Raw genomic sequence first — 14,898 nt, 5'->3', positions numbered from 1 at the left:
GGATTTTTTCTCCTTAGATTCTAGAGTCAGTTCTACTTTCTTTCTTTTTTTTTTTTTTTTTGCACAATAGTCTTTAATATTTTTTCTTAAAAATTAGAAAAGAGAAATGAAGGCATTTCAGTGTGTTGACTGCATTATAGAATGTTTTATATAAATCAAAAAATAAAAGAAAAAACTATAGAGAAAACAAAAGGAAATGCATAGGGAGGAAAATTTTCATAACTCATAGAAAGTACCCATCTGATACTCCCAGAAGATAGAATGCAAACCAGAATGACTGTTTTGTTTAGATCAGTTGTAAAACGAGGCAAAAGAAATCTGACACGTCAGAATCTATGATACAAAATAAAATATGGAAGAAATGGAAAGTTTAATATTAAATTTAAGTATCTGGATATATAGAAAGTTCAAGTGTTTTGACAAAACAAGTATAACAGGATTTATGTTGGTGAAGTCAATTATTTTTTTCTAAGCTGCTTCTTTATGGTGTAGACTAATGTAATTGTTCCAGTTCTCTGAGGGAAGAAGTTAGGAGCTATAATTGCAACAGTTGTAAACCATACTCTACTAATAACTCATATAATCTAATAACTCATATCTTTAAGTTTTGGTAGATTTAGATGAGTTTTAAAAGATGGATAGTGAGGAGTGGCCTGACCCATAAAAATATCAGTAAGCAAAATTAGGAAATGACTGAACACACACTCCAGGTATAATTAACTTAAGTGTCTAATACTTAAGGACAAAGCCCTCATTTACCTAGAGTATTCACTCCAGAAATATGGAGGCTGTATCCAGTGAGCTGAGATTAAAGTCTTGGACATATTACTGCTCAGTTACCTCTATACATGGCAAATGGTAGAAGCATTTGTATCAGAAATCTTAGAATTATCGTTGTATAATATTAAATTTTACAAATTTATCTGCAATCCTCTTACTCCTCTCACTATTGCTCCTTCCAGGAATCTGAACATCCTCCCTTGGTGAGCTTAGGAATCTTTTCAATATAATTATTTCTCAAGAAAAGGAAATTTTGCCTTGAGCATTAAAATGCATACATGGTTTGCCACATTTATTAAATGACTTGAAGCATTTGATTCTTGGTTGAAGGTAGAAGTTATCCATATTGGTTGGAGGAGAGTTGTTATCTTCAGAAGTCTTTTTGTAAATCTCTGGTTCTATGTTTGATATCGGATTCAGCTTTGTTCTCTTCTTTTTCCTTTTCATTAGTGGAAATGGCATCTAATTCATGGCAGATGGAGCTTATGGTTGGAACAGTAAATGGATCAAACTGATCCACTTTCTGTAAATCAATAGGCACAGAAATTCCACCGGACATCTGGCTATTTTCTTCACTTTCTCCCAACGCTGAAGTGAATTGTGATGCTTTTGGAAGGCTTGCTGAAGCTTATCATGAATTGTTTCAGGAGCAAGGGCTAAAATCTTATCGCAGCTTTCTTTATTTCCAAGAATATCTTGATCAATCAAGGCATATTTCTCGAAGTATTTATTTATTATGTTTATAGATTTTCTGACAAAAGGGTGAAGTTTTTCACTTAGGTGAACTTACTTTTTAACGTCTTGACCACCCCTTCAATGCTCGGTCAATGATGCGTATGGCCATGGTCATGAGGGTCCAGCACTTAGAACATATGTCTGCAGAACTACAACAGCTCCTCACATCATCATAGTCTGTCATGTCAATGTCAAACACCAGTTCTTTTTCCTGTGCCTGGAAAGCTCCTAGCTTCACTGTATTATGTTGATTGGGTCTGTGGGAATATACCGCGCCTATATCAATCTTATATGGATTCATTTTCTGCATCTCCTTTTCCAGATCATTCTGGTTGTTGAAGGATTGGTAGCGAATGTAAATATCATCTTTCAACGTGAATGAAAATTCACGGTGTTGAAAGTAATTCTTTATCACTCCGCCATAGTTGAGCCAGCGATAGTACTGGGAGTAGGGAAAAAGCCTCCGGTAATAAAGCTTAAGCAGCTCCGGCAGCTCCGCGGGATCAAACGCCTCCATGGAGCACAGTACTCAGCCACGGTAGGATGACCGCGAGAATTCTCTACTCTCTTTCTTATGGAATGTGGTGATTATAATATTCAACATTAGCAAATATGATCAATATAATCTGGCAAGCTGACAATAATTATACTTATAACAAATGGGGATTTCAAGAAATCACCTAGTCAAATCTTTCTTGTGCCTGAGTTATTTTATATCCGTATAACTTCCCTTTATGTCATTCTGTATTAATTTTCTTCAGTTTTCACTCCATGATGTTTTCTCATTCACTAATCATTCATTCATTCATTCATTTATACATATTTGCTTCTGTTATCTTTTTCCTTAAATAAAGTCTGATTTATGTGAGGATAGAAATTTTGTGTGTTTTATTCAATGTTGTGTTCCCAAAGCACAGCACAGTGTGCAACATGCAAAAAAGCACAGATCCGTGTGTGATGTAAACGATATCCTGTTTATTTTTAATGAATGACTATTTACTGAATAATTAGAGTAACCAAGTCCAGAAGAGCTAAGTGACTCCTCCAAATAACAGTCTGTTAAAGGTGAGGAAAACACCATGACTCTAGTCTAAAACAGGCAACTATTGCTTACTATAACTTAACTTGATTTTAGTCTAATACCTGTATACAAAAATGGGGCGCTGTAATAAAACTGACAAGCCCAGTGAGGGAAAGTAACCTCACAGGGTGATCCGATCATAAATTCCTAACTGGCCAGGTCAGGATGTTTAGTCATGCCCCAGGCATGTAGCTTTTCTACTAAAGGTTTATCTTTGCCTTAAGCAAGTCCATTGTTTTTCTGGATCTAGGTTAACACACCTTTGAAATAACCACCCTCAAGAGAACACAAAATCTTGTTAACTATTCGGTAACCCAATCCCCACCTTGCTTTCTCCCATCTTCCTTATGTTCCCTTCTTAATTTCAAATGTATAAAAGAACCTGTGAAACTGTCAGTCTACAGAGCATGTAAGATCTTGCTTTCTGGTAATTGCCATCAGTTTTGGCTCAAATAAACTTGCATAAAAATTCTCTACAGATTTGGATGTCCTTACATCAACATAAAATTTAATAGCCAAGAGTCGATGCTTTATTACAATAATAAATACACCTATTAACCTGAATTGATGATAACACAAATAAGAATGTTAATTATCTTTGTGGTTTGGATTGACTCAAATATAAAGCCTATTTTTAGAAAAACAGAGTTGTGTATTTATGATCAAATTTTTGAGTAATTGGCTTCAACAGGAAACAATAAAAAATTCAGTAATTAAAATTCTTTTCTTTGCAGTTTAACAAAGAATAAATATTTCTCTTTTTTAATGATGATCTTCATCACTTTAGAGCATCACACTACTAAATCATGACAGATCCCTTCCAGAAACTAGATTGCACATATCTGTGAAGTTTAAATAAAGTTAATATATTATACTGCATATGTTGCATTATTTCCATATATCCATTAGGGTCCAACCAGAAAATCAGAATCAGTAGGATATATGTGGATTTACTACAAGAAATTGCATATGCAATTGTGGGGACTGATGAAGCAAGTTCTTAGTTTGTAGGGCAGGTCTCAGGAAGGAAGGGCAGGCTGGGACCCCACAGGCACAGGCTGAAAGCTCTTGTTTATGAGAGGGAATCTCTTCTCTCCTAAGGAAAGCCTCAGCCATGCTTTTAAGACCTTCCAACTGATTAAGTCAGCCAGCCCATCTAGGATAATTCCCCTTACCTAAAGTCAATTGATTAGAGATTTTAATTGCATCTGACAAATCCCTTCACAGCACATCCAGAATAGAATTTGATTAAATAATGGAAGACTGTTGCCTAAACAAGTTGACACATCATAAAACTTTTATACTATATGTGTATTATTTATTATATCTTATACATGTTATACATTTTATTTAATATATTAGGATTCTCTCTATCCTGTTACAAAGCATTCCACTTGCTATTTATTTTACTACTATGATTTATACCAGTAATTTCGGTGGTTTCTAGGTGAGATATTTAGTTTTCCTAATGTATGTCCCCCTGTGTCTTTTTCCTTGTTCATAAGTGTATTTATACACATATATAGAGTTTTGTTTTGTTGTCTTATTTTTTAAATTTCATTGCTTTCAATGAAATTTCCTATTTATTCCTGCTGCCTTATTATTTTGGATTTCCATTTAGTTAGTTGTTAAAATTCCTTAACTGAGTCTCATAGATATATATCTGTCTACATATGTTTAAAAACACAAAAACAAAAAAACAGATACACACTTATTTCCTCTGTGACAACCTATTTGTGCCCCTGCCCCCATACTCTCCACTCTATAATGTAGTGCTTTGGACTCGCTCCTTCTACCACATCACCCTGTTTTGTTGGGACATGTTCTATTGGGACATTCAGAACTACTTTGCCTTTTCCTTCTCTGCTCCTAACTCTACTCCTAGATTTTACTAAGGCAGTTAAATATTTCAGTTCTTTAGAAGTTGTGTAATTTCTCTTGGAGCATATCCCTTTTGTTTTAAGATTTCTAAGTTTAGACACTTGTATTCCTAGATAGTCTATGTCTATCATCTATCTATCATCTATCTATCTATCTATCTATCTATCTATCTATCTATCTATCTATCTATCTATCTATCTATCATCTATCTATCTTTTATCGATTGATCTATCGATTGATCTATCTATCTATCTATCTATCTATCTATCTATCTATCTATCTATCTATCTATCTATCCCTGTCTGTCTGTCTTTCTATCAACTAATATTCTCTCCCCCCACCCCCCTCTTCTTTCTCTCTCTGGGATTGTTACTAACCTGTGCTTCCTCTTTACTTTCTTATTTTAAATTCTCAGCCTTGGTAAATCTGCCTTAATTATGTTTTTCTTAACTATTATTCTCAGATGATGAATGTACATGATAAATTCCCTGAATCCTTGGCTATTCACAAATATCTTTCTCTCTGACTAAAGAATTCTCAGGTTATCATCCTTTTTTACTCAGTAGTCTGCATATTAATTCATTGCTTTCTAGCAGATAAGAAGATGGACACAAGTGATTCTTTTTCTTTGCAAGTGATTTGTTATTTTTGCCTAAATTTTGTAGAATTTTCTCAGAATTTTTGGAGTTCAAAAATTTTTACCAGAATATGCCCTCGATATAAATCTTTTGTCATCAACACTGCTTGGAATTAGAGGAGGAATTTTAACCAGCGAACTTAAATGTTCATCTAAGTTGGAGAAAATTTATTTTACTATTTTGTTAATCATTATCTCTTCTCCATGCATTTTTTTTTCTTCTTCTGTAACTGTTATTCTTCAAATTGTATATAAGTTGCCTCTATCTATCCTTTAAGTCTCTTATCTTCACTCACGTTTTCCATGTGTTAGTGCTTTTGTGTTGTGTTTTCAGCTGTCTCTTCCACTAGATCCTCCATTGGAGGTTTCGACAGTGCCCATGATCTAATTTATCTGCAGAAATTTTTAGTGCAAGTTTATACCTTATTTTTAGAAATTATTTTTTCTATACGTGCCTCCTTAAAGTTTCTTTCTAGAATTCTAATAAAGAGCTCTACCAAATGTTTTGCTGTTCTTCTTTGTACAGACAGCTGGACCCCTCATATGAGTTGTTGTCTTTGGTCTTTTCACTGTATCTCAGCTACAGTTGCCACAGTGCTGATACAAGTTGGGCTCTCTAGGAAACAAGAACTGGAATGGAGATTTGTGTGCAGGACCTATACAAGGAAGTGATCTTTGGGAAGTGGAAAAATTTGAGCTACGATTATAGTCCCAACAAAGAATTCTGCTTCAGCCAACCCCATGGTGAGTTCTGGAGTTGGGATGGCCCATTCTCAGTGGGAATGAGGGAGCTGGACATTTGTTCTCTTGCATTGATGACTAACTGGATGGGAGCTGCTCCCAAGCAAAGGCATGACTTTGTGTTTGGCAAATGTCTCCAGCTGAGGTAATGCCTAAAGAGGACTAATAGCTGAGAGCAGATCCCTGACACCACTTCTGGCAAAAATGATTCAGTTATTCTTGAAGGGGCCTGGGTAGTGAATCACAGAGTTAACATTATATGTCTACGACCTGATATAGGAGGTATGCCAACTACCAAGGATATTCATTCCAGTTATATTTTTAGGGAATGGGGAACTGAAAACTGGGAGGGTCCATGGACCAAATGAATCAAATCTGGGCCCAGGGCCAGCTTCTTGAGTGTGCAACCTGTGTAACTGTACGAGAGCCCCATGCTTAAACATACTCCATACTTTGTTTAATGCTCCACTGTCGCCACCTTCAAATTCTTAATGATTTTTTGGCTCGGAGCCCTGTATTTTTATCTTGCACTGGGCTTCATAAATTATGTAGCTGGTCCCACTTGGACTTTAGGATCCCATTTATTACCTAACCCATACAGCCCCACTCTAACTCATAGGTCATGATGACATAAGTGTGTCTCTGAGTATCAGTGTTAACTTGGATCCCATGTTCAGCTGTCCCCTAAATACATTCCCCTTTAAATTTCCCACTTCTAATAAAGGGTATGAATATATTAATTTACCATGTTTATTTTAATGTGAGCCTCTCGTGCTTTAATTTAAGGTTTGGAATACATATTTATCTTTTTTCACTGATACCTCTCATGCTTGTAGAAGTGTGTCTGACATCTGGTATATAGTCTAGGCTAAAATAAATAGTGACCATAGGAATAAATGAATGAATCAATAAATAAATGTAGAGAACTTTAGACACTTTCATGCTGCTGCCTTAGTAGAGACTCTGATCTTTTATACTTTGTACAAATTTTCTCTAATCTTCACAATGATTCTGCAATACTGGCATTAATTTATCCCTTACACAGATTAAAAAAGAAAAAAGTAAGGTTTAACTAATGAGTGTAATTCAAATCCAAATCTTTCTGGCTACCCAGCTCATAAGTTGTTTGTTTGTTTATTTTTACTTTTCCATGACCCAACATCCCTTCTAAATGGAAATTAATTGTTTGGAAAATACTAAACCTGGGCAAGATGGTTCTAAGAATGACTGCTTCTCCTGTGAGTAGTTGAGAACCTGTCTGACTGAAGGAGATTAATCCCGCAATTGGGATGAGGAAGACAGGGGCTTTCCTTTTATCTATAATATTTTAAGCTTCTTAATTAATGTCCCTCCTCCTCACCTGGGAAACATTCATTATCTTGCCCTTTAAAAATGTGGCCAGAAAAGTTAATGGAGGGAATATTCTGAGTCCTTTGCCCTTTGAAAGTCACTCTCCATCATTCTCTTTACATAGTCACTCAAATCGGTATGGAACAGAATCCTGGTGCTGTTGCAAAATTTATTATTAACAGTACTAATTTCTCTCATGAAAGACCTCACTAGCAGCCTGGAGCTACAGCAAAGTTTCCATCTAAAGAATGTGTTAACATTTATTACTTAGAAAAGATTGTCCTTAATTAAAAGAAAAAAATATTGTCTTTAGTTCTTCCAAAGAAGAACCATTTAACCATAAATTACATTTTTATATTATTTATTATGGTTAATATAATATATTATAATGTTCTTAATAATATATATTTTTATATTGTAGGGATTGCATGTGATTTTGATTAAGTACTTTACAAACAGCTTTATCGAGGCACAATTCACATAAAATAAACTGCACATATTTAGTTTGTATAAATTGATAAGCTTATGACATATATATTCATAAATGTAAAAATATCAACATCATCAAGATAATAAACACATCCATCATCCACAAAAGTCTGTTTATACCCCTTTTTAATCTTTTTCTTTTAGTTTCTGTCTTTCCCATCTTCAAGGAAATACTGAGCTATTTTCTGTCACTGTACATTAGTTTGCATTTTCTAAAATTTAGTATAGATGAAAATATATGTTACGTTATGTTGTCTTTTCCTTCTTTTACTCAGTGACTTATTTTGAAATTAATTTGTGTTGCAATGTATGCCAATGGGTCATTCCTTTTAATTGCTAACTAGTATCACATTGTTCATACATATCCAAATTTCATCATTCAACTATTGGTGGAATTTTTGTATTTTAGCTGTTGGCTACTAGAAATAAAACTGCTATGAACATCTATGCACTTTTTTTTTTTGTATGGATACATGCTTTCATTTCTCATGGGTAATTACCTAAGAATGGAATGTTGGGTTCATATGGTAGGTGGATATTTAACTTTCTCAAAACTTGCCAAATGTTTTCTAAAGTGGTTGTAGCATTTTACATTCCTGTCAACAGTGTCTGAAGATTTGAGTTGTTCTGCCTTCTTGCTAGCTCTTGGTATGCTCAGTCTTTAAGTTTAGCTTCTAGTTGGTTTGTAGTTCTCTATCACTGTAGTTTTAATTTGCTCTTTCTTAACTACCAATGATATTGAGCATCTTTCCATGGACTTAATGTCCATCCATTTATCTTCTTCGACAAAGTGTCTGTTCAAATAGTTTGTTCATTATTTTTATTGAGTGGTTTGTTTTCTCATTATTGGATTTTTGTCTTTCTGATAGATTAGTTCTACTTAACTTATTCACTCTTCCCTTAGTTTCCTGTATACCTAAGTACAGTTATAATAACTATTTTAAAGTACTTGACTACTAATTCCATCACCTGTCATTTCTGGATTGGTTCCCATTGATTTATTTCTTTTCTTCATTATGGGTTGTATTTTCCTATCTCTTTGCCAAATTGGATGCCAAACATCATTATGCATTTCATATTTATTTATTTCTATAACTATTCTTGAACCATGATCTTGGAAACAATTGACTACATTATTTAGAAATCATTTGCTCTCTTGGGTCTTGCCTTTAAGCTGTATTAGCCTTTAAAAGCAAGATTTAGTCTAAGGTAAATTTCGCTCTACCAATGGTATAAAATTCTTCTGAGTATTCTCATCAATTTACCACGTATTACAGTTTTTTTGTTTGTTTGTTTGTTTTTTCCCCACCTTGGCTGTTGAGAAAAGAAACTATTCCTGGTTTTGTGTGAACTCCCAGGGGTTATTCTTTCTCCTCCTCTTGGGTTGTTGTTTCTCTGGCCTTAGTTTTCTCACATGAATGTGCTGATCAGTACTCAGCTGATATTCAAGTGGGTAACTCTGCAAGGCTCTGAAGCTCTCTATCTGGGAAGCTTATTCCTCCCACACTCAGCCCTAAGGCCTCTAGCCATCCTTACCTCTCTGGACTTCCAACTCAAGGTGCTCAAATCAGAAAGATCACTAAGTCTTTCCTGTGTTTCCTCTCCTTGCATAATAAGTCTCTCCAGGTAATAAGGTAGGGCTATCATAAGTCTCATTTCATTTGTTTCCTGTCTCTCAGAGATCACTGTCCTTAGTTGTTGGATTTTCAATGTCTTAAAACTCACTGATTTTGTATGATTTAAAGTTTTTTGTTTTGTTTTTTTCCAGTCAGGAGGGTTACATCTCATTCACGTTACTTTATTTTTGCCAAAAGCAGAAGTTGAGGTCACTACATATGATTTTTGAGTACTTTCAATTCCAAAGGTAAATTTCAAATAGTACTAGTAAGTTATTCAAGGAAAAAGCAAACAAACAAATAAAAAAACCCTCAAATATTCCCAAAAATAGTCCAAAATGCATGCTTATATTAAGACCATTCTTCCTTGTAGGAGACTTTGAGTAGTGATACAAAGCCTGACAATTCTTGCTTACCCTTTATAGCTGTCAGGCTTAACTTATAAATGACATTTCATTTTGGAGTTTTTGCTTTTACTTTGAGGCTTCTGTCAGAGACTTAAAAAGGAAAAGGAAATCATAATACTTCCATGCTGTATTGCTTCTCACTTTCAGCCTTGTAAGGTCATCAACAATTTAAAGTATTTTGGGTCATATTTATAGACAATGAAACTTGATGGATATTTTTAATGATTATAGTTGGAAACTGCTATGCTTATTTTTATTTGTGTTTTGTTTCAGACCCCTCTAGTATTTCATTTACTTTTAAATTTTTTGATGATTTATTTAATTTAATGAATGGCTTGCTAAATTGTAGGCATGGTTTTAAATATCTTACATATACTAAATGTCTAGTCTTAAAAATATTTCTAGGAGGTAATTTTTTACCTTTTTTTTTTTTTTTCCTTTCTATGAAATGAGAAACTAAAGCAAAACAGTTTCTCAGCCAAGAAGTAGAAGAGCTGGTCTTCAAACTTGTTATCCTATTATTGTCTCTCATTAAGATATCAGATTTCTATGTTCCTTTGCTTTTGATCATTTAGGATGTGAGGTTAAACTTTTATTAGGCCCACTGACCAATATTTGTTTTATGTTAATGCTAAATAAGGTTATAAAAATTCTTATACAATTTCAGAATTTTGAGGCAATGCAACTAACTGTATCCAATTTATTCGTTTTACATGGGGAGGAATGAAAATTTAGTCATATTACTCCAAGCCAACTAACTAGATAGGACCAAATTGACTTTATTATTATTACGTAAATTATTCTAGACATTTTAAAGGAAATTTTTATGTGGCCTAATAAAGAAAAAAAACTATCATTTGGATAAAGTGATGTTCATTTTCTGTCTTTCTGTTTGCTTAATTTTCTCAAGTGGTAATTTGAGAAAATATCTTTTTTCTCACTCCATTTCATTTCTCCAACTTTCACTACATTCAATTAAAATAGTAGATTAAGTAACATAAAGAGATTTGTATTATTTTTATTGTTATATCACCTAAAAAGAAATTATTTTGCTAGTGCAAGAAAAAGTATAGGGAATAGTCAATAAGGTAATAAGTAGGTCACAGATGAAACATCATTAGAATAGAACTATATCGACTCTGATCTTGCTATACAGAAGTGTGATACAAGGATTGGCTGCATAGGCATCAAGTTGGAGCTTGTCATAAATGCAGAATCCCAGGCCTAGCCTCAGACCTGCTGATTCGGCATTTGTCGTTTTACAAAATACCCATGTGATTTGTGTACACAAAGTTGGAAAAGTACTGCTCATCCTGGTTTTGCAGCTGTGTCTTTCTTCTATTCATTTATCTCCCCAGTAAGAAGCTATAATCTGGCTGATTATCCTTGATTAGCAACCCTTATAGGGGGAGGGAGACGGAAAGTTGAAGCTTAAACTCCAAATTAATGGTTTTGAACTGCGAACTATCACCTGTTCGATTCCCTAACACCTTCCCACTCTCTACCCAGCTCTTTCAGAATATCTGAAACCAGTTAAACCTCTGAGCAATCCAGTTGTCTGTACCTAAAAATATTTGATGGTACTGTTCATCTTTGTGATTTCTTGGCTTTCTTTCTCTTTTTTTTCCTACATATTATTTTTTCCTCTAAAACTGTTTCATTTAAAAATCTGTAGAAGTTATGATTTCCCTTCCCTCACTGGAAAGGACAGTGAGTATTTATGCATTATGGCAAACAAAATTTTACCCACTGTTATGCATAATATTTTACTTTTTTATACTTGTTTATTTATGTTTGCTCCTCCACAAAACTGAGATGCCTTTAGTCAAAAAAGTAGTTTTGTTAGTCGCTTGTTTCCTCAAATTTTATAGTTAGTGCTTCACACATAGTAGGCATTTGACAACTGTTTACTGAGCGAACTAATTAAAGACAAACATTGTTAAATCACAATTATACCTAGAGTTTGCTGAACACTATCGTTCTTTTAACAAAACCATATGATTCTTAGGTACAAGCACTTCTAACGTGAATCACTGTGCACTCAGATTGTATCTTGGTATCATCTGCCAAACACATCTTACCATGTCAAGCATGTGGCAGAACCTTTATCAGAATCATTAAAGAAGCTCTCAAGGAGTTTGTCTGGAGAGTAGTAAAGTTTTGACTTCTGCCAAAAACATTCTGTGTATGACTCTTAAGACCTAAAGGAAATGGAAGAAGGAAGTTTCTCTGTCTTGTTTCTTTCATCAGTAAAATAAAGTGTGTGGCAATCACAATGGAATTTGAAATATTAGTGGACACTAAACTGTGCAGGGCACATCATTTACATTCATCGTCAGAAGTGGAGGCTCCCCTTTACCTCCTCAAAAATAAATGTGCACACTTCACATTCTTGTTGGTTCCTGTAGATTTAATTATATAGACTTATGAAGTAAGCCTGTATCATTTAAGAGGGATACATTTCTGAAATTATATTTGCCTTTAAAATGTTAGGGTAAGCTCTATATCATGATAACGCGATGGTAATAGTAAACAATATTATTTTACATCTTGACATCCTATCTCAAAGACAGGAAGGAAAAGAATAGTTTTCTACAAAATCATATAAGTGTGTATTAAACCATTATTATTTTTCATTTTAAAGAGTGTTATATAAAGAAATAGATTTTTAAAAATCATTACAACAGATACATATTAGATACTTATTTCCTATATGAAAATAAATATTGTTTAGGTAGAAATGATATATGTTGAGGTGAAAGACTTTGAATTACTTACATAAAATGAAATACATTATTAAAAGGTTTAGGTTTAGACATAAGCTAAACCAAAGCCTTAAAGAAAAAGAGAGAAAGGGGGCAAATCTCCCACCTGCTCACTGATGCCTGAAATTGAGCTGTGGAAGCAGAATTTATTCCACTTAAGGTTTTAGATTCCTGTTAAAATGCCTTCTGTACCTCAGTAAAAATTACTTTTTAAATTGCAGATGACCTGAAAGGTAGAGACAGAATATCATCATATCTACACTCAAGTTTTCTTAAAGAAAGCATTTAAATATGGATGAAACATATTGGTAGGAACCTAAGTAGCCAGAATCTGAAGAATTAATGCTGTTATTTAAAAGTTGTCAACAGTTTCTTTGTCTTGGGGTAGATAGTGGGTCATTTTGGAGTAGATCATATTTGTTTAGGTTCATTTAAGTGGCTCATTTTAGTGATATGAATTTAAGGTGATGAAGACTTTGTTGTTGCTATTGTTTCCTTGTAAAGACTGTTCCCTAATATTATTGGTAGGAAGAGTTCATAGTCTCCTAGAAAGGACATGGAAAAATTTGCACAACCCCTTGGGAGCCTTGCAGAATGAAGAATATACGAATCATTTTTGTTACAGTAGAGTTTTATTATAACCACTCTTATGGTTGAAGTTGGTCCTTACTCTGGTCTTTTGAAGGGAAGGGACGCTAGATGCTACGTACCTAAGGAAATTCACCATGATGGCTGTAGTAGGAATCAGGGCCAAGAATAATGGAGGGTGGGTGGAGCTGGTTCAGCACTGCATGTCACTAAGATGGGATGCCACTTCTAATCTAGCAAACCTGGAAAGGATCACAGAGCTCACAATGTGATGGATAAGTCACAATCTTAGGAATCCATGTGTAAAATATCCTTAACCATGAATAAGGGGGTAGATGGGTTTTTCTCTCTGGAAATACCACTTCAAAATGCTTCTGGTATATAAATGATATAAAATTGACATATTCATCTGTAATTTCTCTTTGGTTCAGGATTATGTTTGAAGTTATACCCATGTTGACAGATGAAGCCACTGCAAAGTTTTCTATTGTATGTTTATACCTATTTATTCCCTTGTTGATGAACATTTAGGTTGCTTCTAAATATTTCCCTTTAGGCTTTAGAGATAGTATAGCATATAGGTCAGGAGGATGGACTCTGGAGCTAGACTTTCTCTTTAATATTCTTTCCCACCACTTATCAGCTATGGGAAAATGGCAAATTCCTTACTCTTTCTATGTCTCAAGTTTATCATCTATAAAATTAGCATCTATCTCAGAGTTATTATGAAACCTAAAAGAGTGAATATAGGTAAAACATTTAGTAGAATAAGATGGTGCATAGTAAGTTACCTATCATTATTGTAAAACAATTTAAAAATCATTCTTATATATGTGTCTTGTACATATATGTGTAAGTTTCTCTAGGATATATCTTTAGGAATGAAAGTGCTGAGTCTTTGATCACATACATCTCTAATTTTATGAGATACTGCAAACTTTACAAGATACTGCAAAATTGTTTTCCAAAGGAAGTTTTACATATTTATACTTCCCTCAGGAATGCATGAGAATTCCTTTTTCTCCACTTCCTCTCCAATACCAGGCATTTAAAAAATGTTTCCCAATGTTGAATGTAAAATGGTATTTTATATTGGTCTTATTTTTCATTTCTCTAATTACTAGAGAGATTGAATACATTTTCATATGTTTATTGATTATTTGAGTTTCTCTTTTGGTGGTTTGCCTATTCCAATCCCATATTGTTGTTTTTGTTTAATTAGACTGCCTTTCTTGACCTCATTGACTTGTAGGTAACCTTAATATTTCTGAATATTAATAGTGGCTAGAATGTTCATATTTTATAAAGTCATTTTTAGTACTAAAGTTTTAAATTTTATTGTAGTCAGAGTTATCATTTTTCTTGGAGATTATACATTTTATGTTTGTTTAATAAATTCATTTTACCTACTACTGTTACTTCCGGAAGTGAGACAAGTTGCTGTTTATCATTTACTCACCTGAAATTTTAAGTGAGTTCTTGTACATGAGATTATATAGACTATAGCATTATTTTGTTTCATATGGATTACTAATTTTCTTGCACAATTTATAAAATAGTCTATCAAATAGACATGAGGCAAATTAGAAAGATAAAATAACCAAATTCAATACATACATATGTATGGGAACCCCACATACATAAGAGAGTCAGAGACCTAGTCATAGTGGGACCCCCACAATATTTTGAGGTTCACCACCTGGAGCTATACCAGGTTCCCACAGTAAATATCAGACGAAAATCCCCTCCTGGGTACTGCAGGGGGAGAGAAAAAGGAACCATTTTGAAATAAACCAAAGCATACTCTTAACAGAGCCTGCCTTCAGGG

The 14,898-nt window shown here is 33.9% G+C and overlaps 1 pseudogene; it reads right to left on the bottom strand.

Annotated features, from left to right (window-relative positions):
* Positions 1-1,017: 1,017 nt before the first annotated feature.
* Positions 1,018-2,067, bottom strand: LOC141571063 (DNA primase small subunit pseudogene; annotated as a pseudogene).
* Between the last annotated feature and the right edge of the window lie 12,831 nt (positions 2,068-14,898).

The sequence above is a fragment of the Rhinolophus sinicus genome, chromosome 17 (assembly GCF_057876585.1).
Source record: "Rhinolophus sinicus isolate RSI-liver-muscle chromosome 17, RSI-T2T, whole genome shotgun sequence".
In the NCBI taxonomy this organism is placed as follows: domain Eukaryota; kingdom Metazoa; phylum Chordata; class Mammalia; order Chiroptera; family Rhinolophidae; genus Rhinolophus; species Rhinolophus sinicus.
Note: the sequence above shows the minus strand (reverse complement) of the source record. Positions and strands in the feature narration are given on the sequence as shown.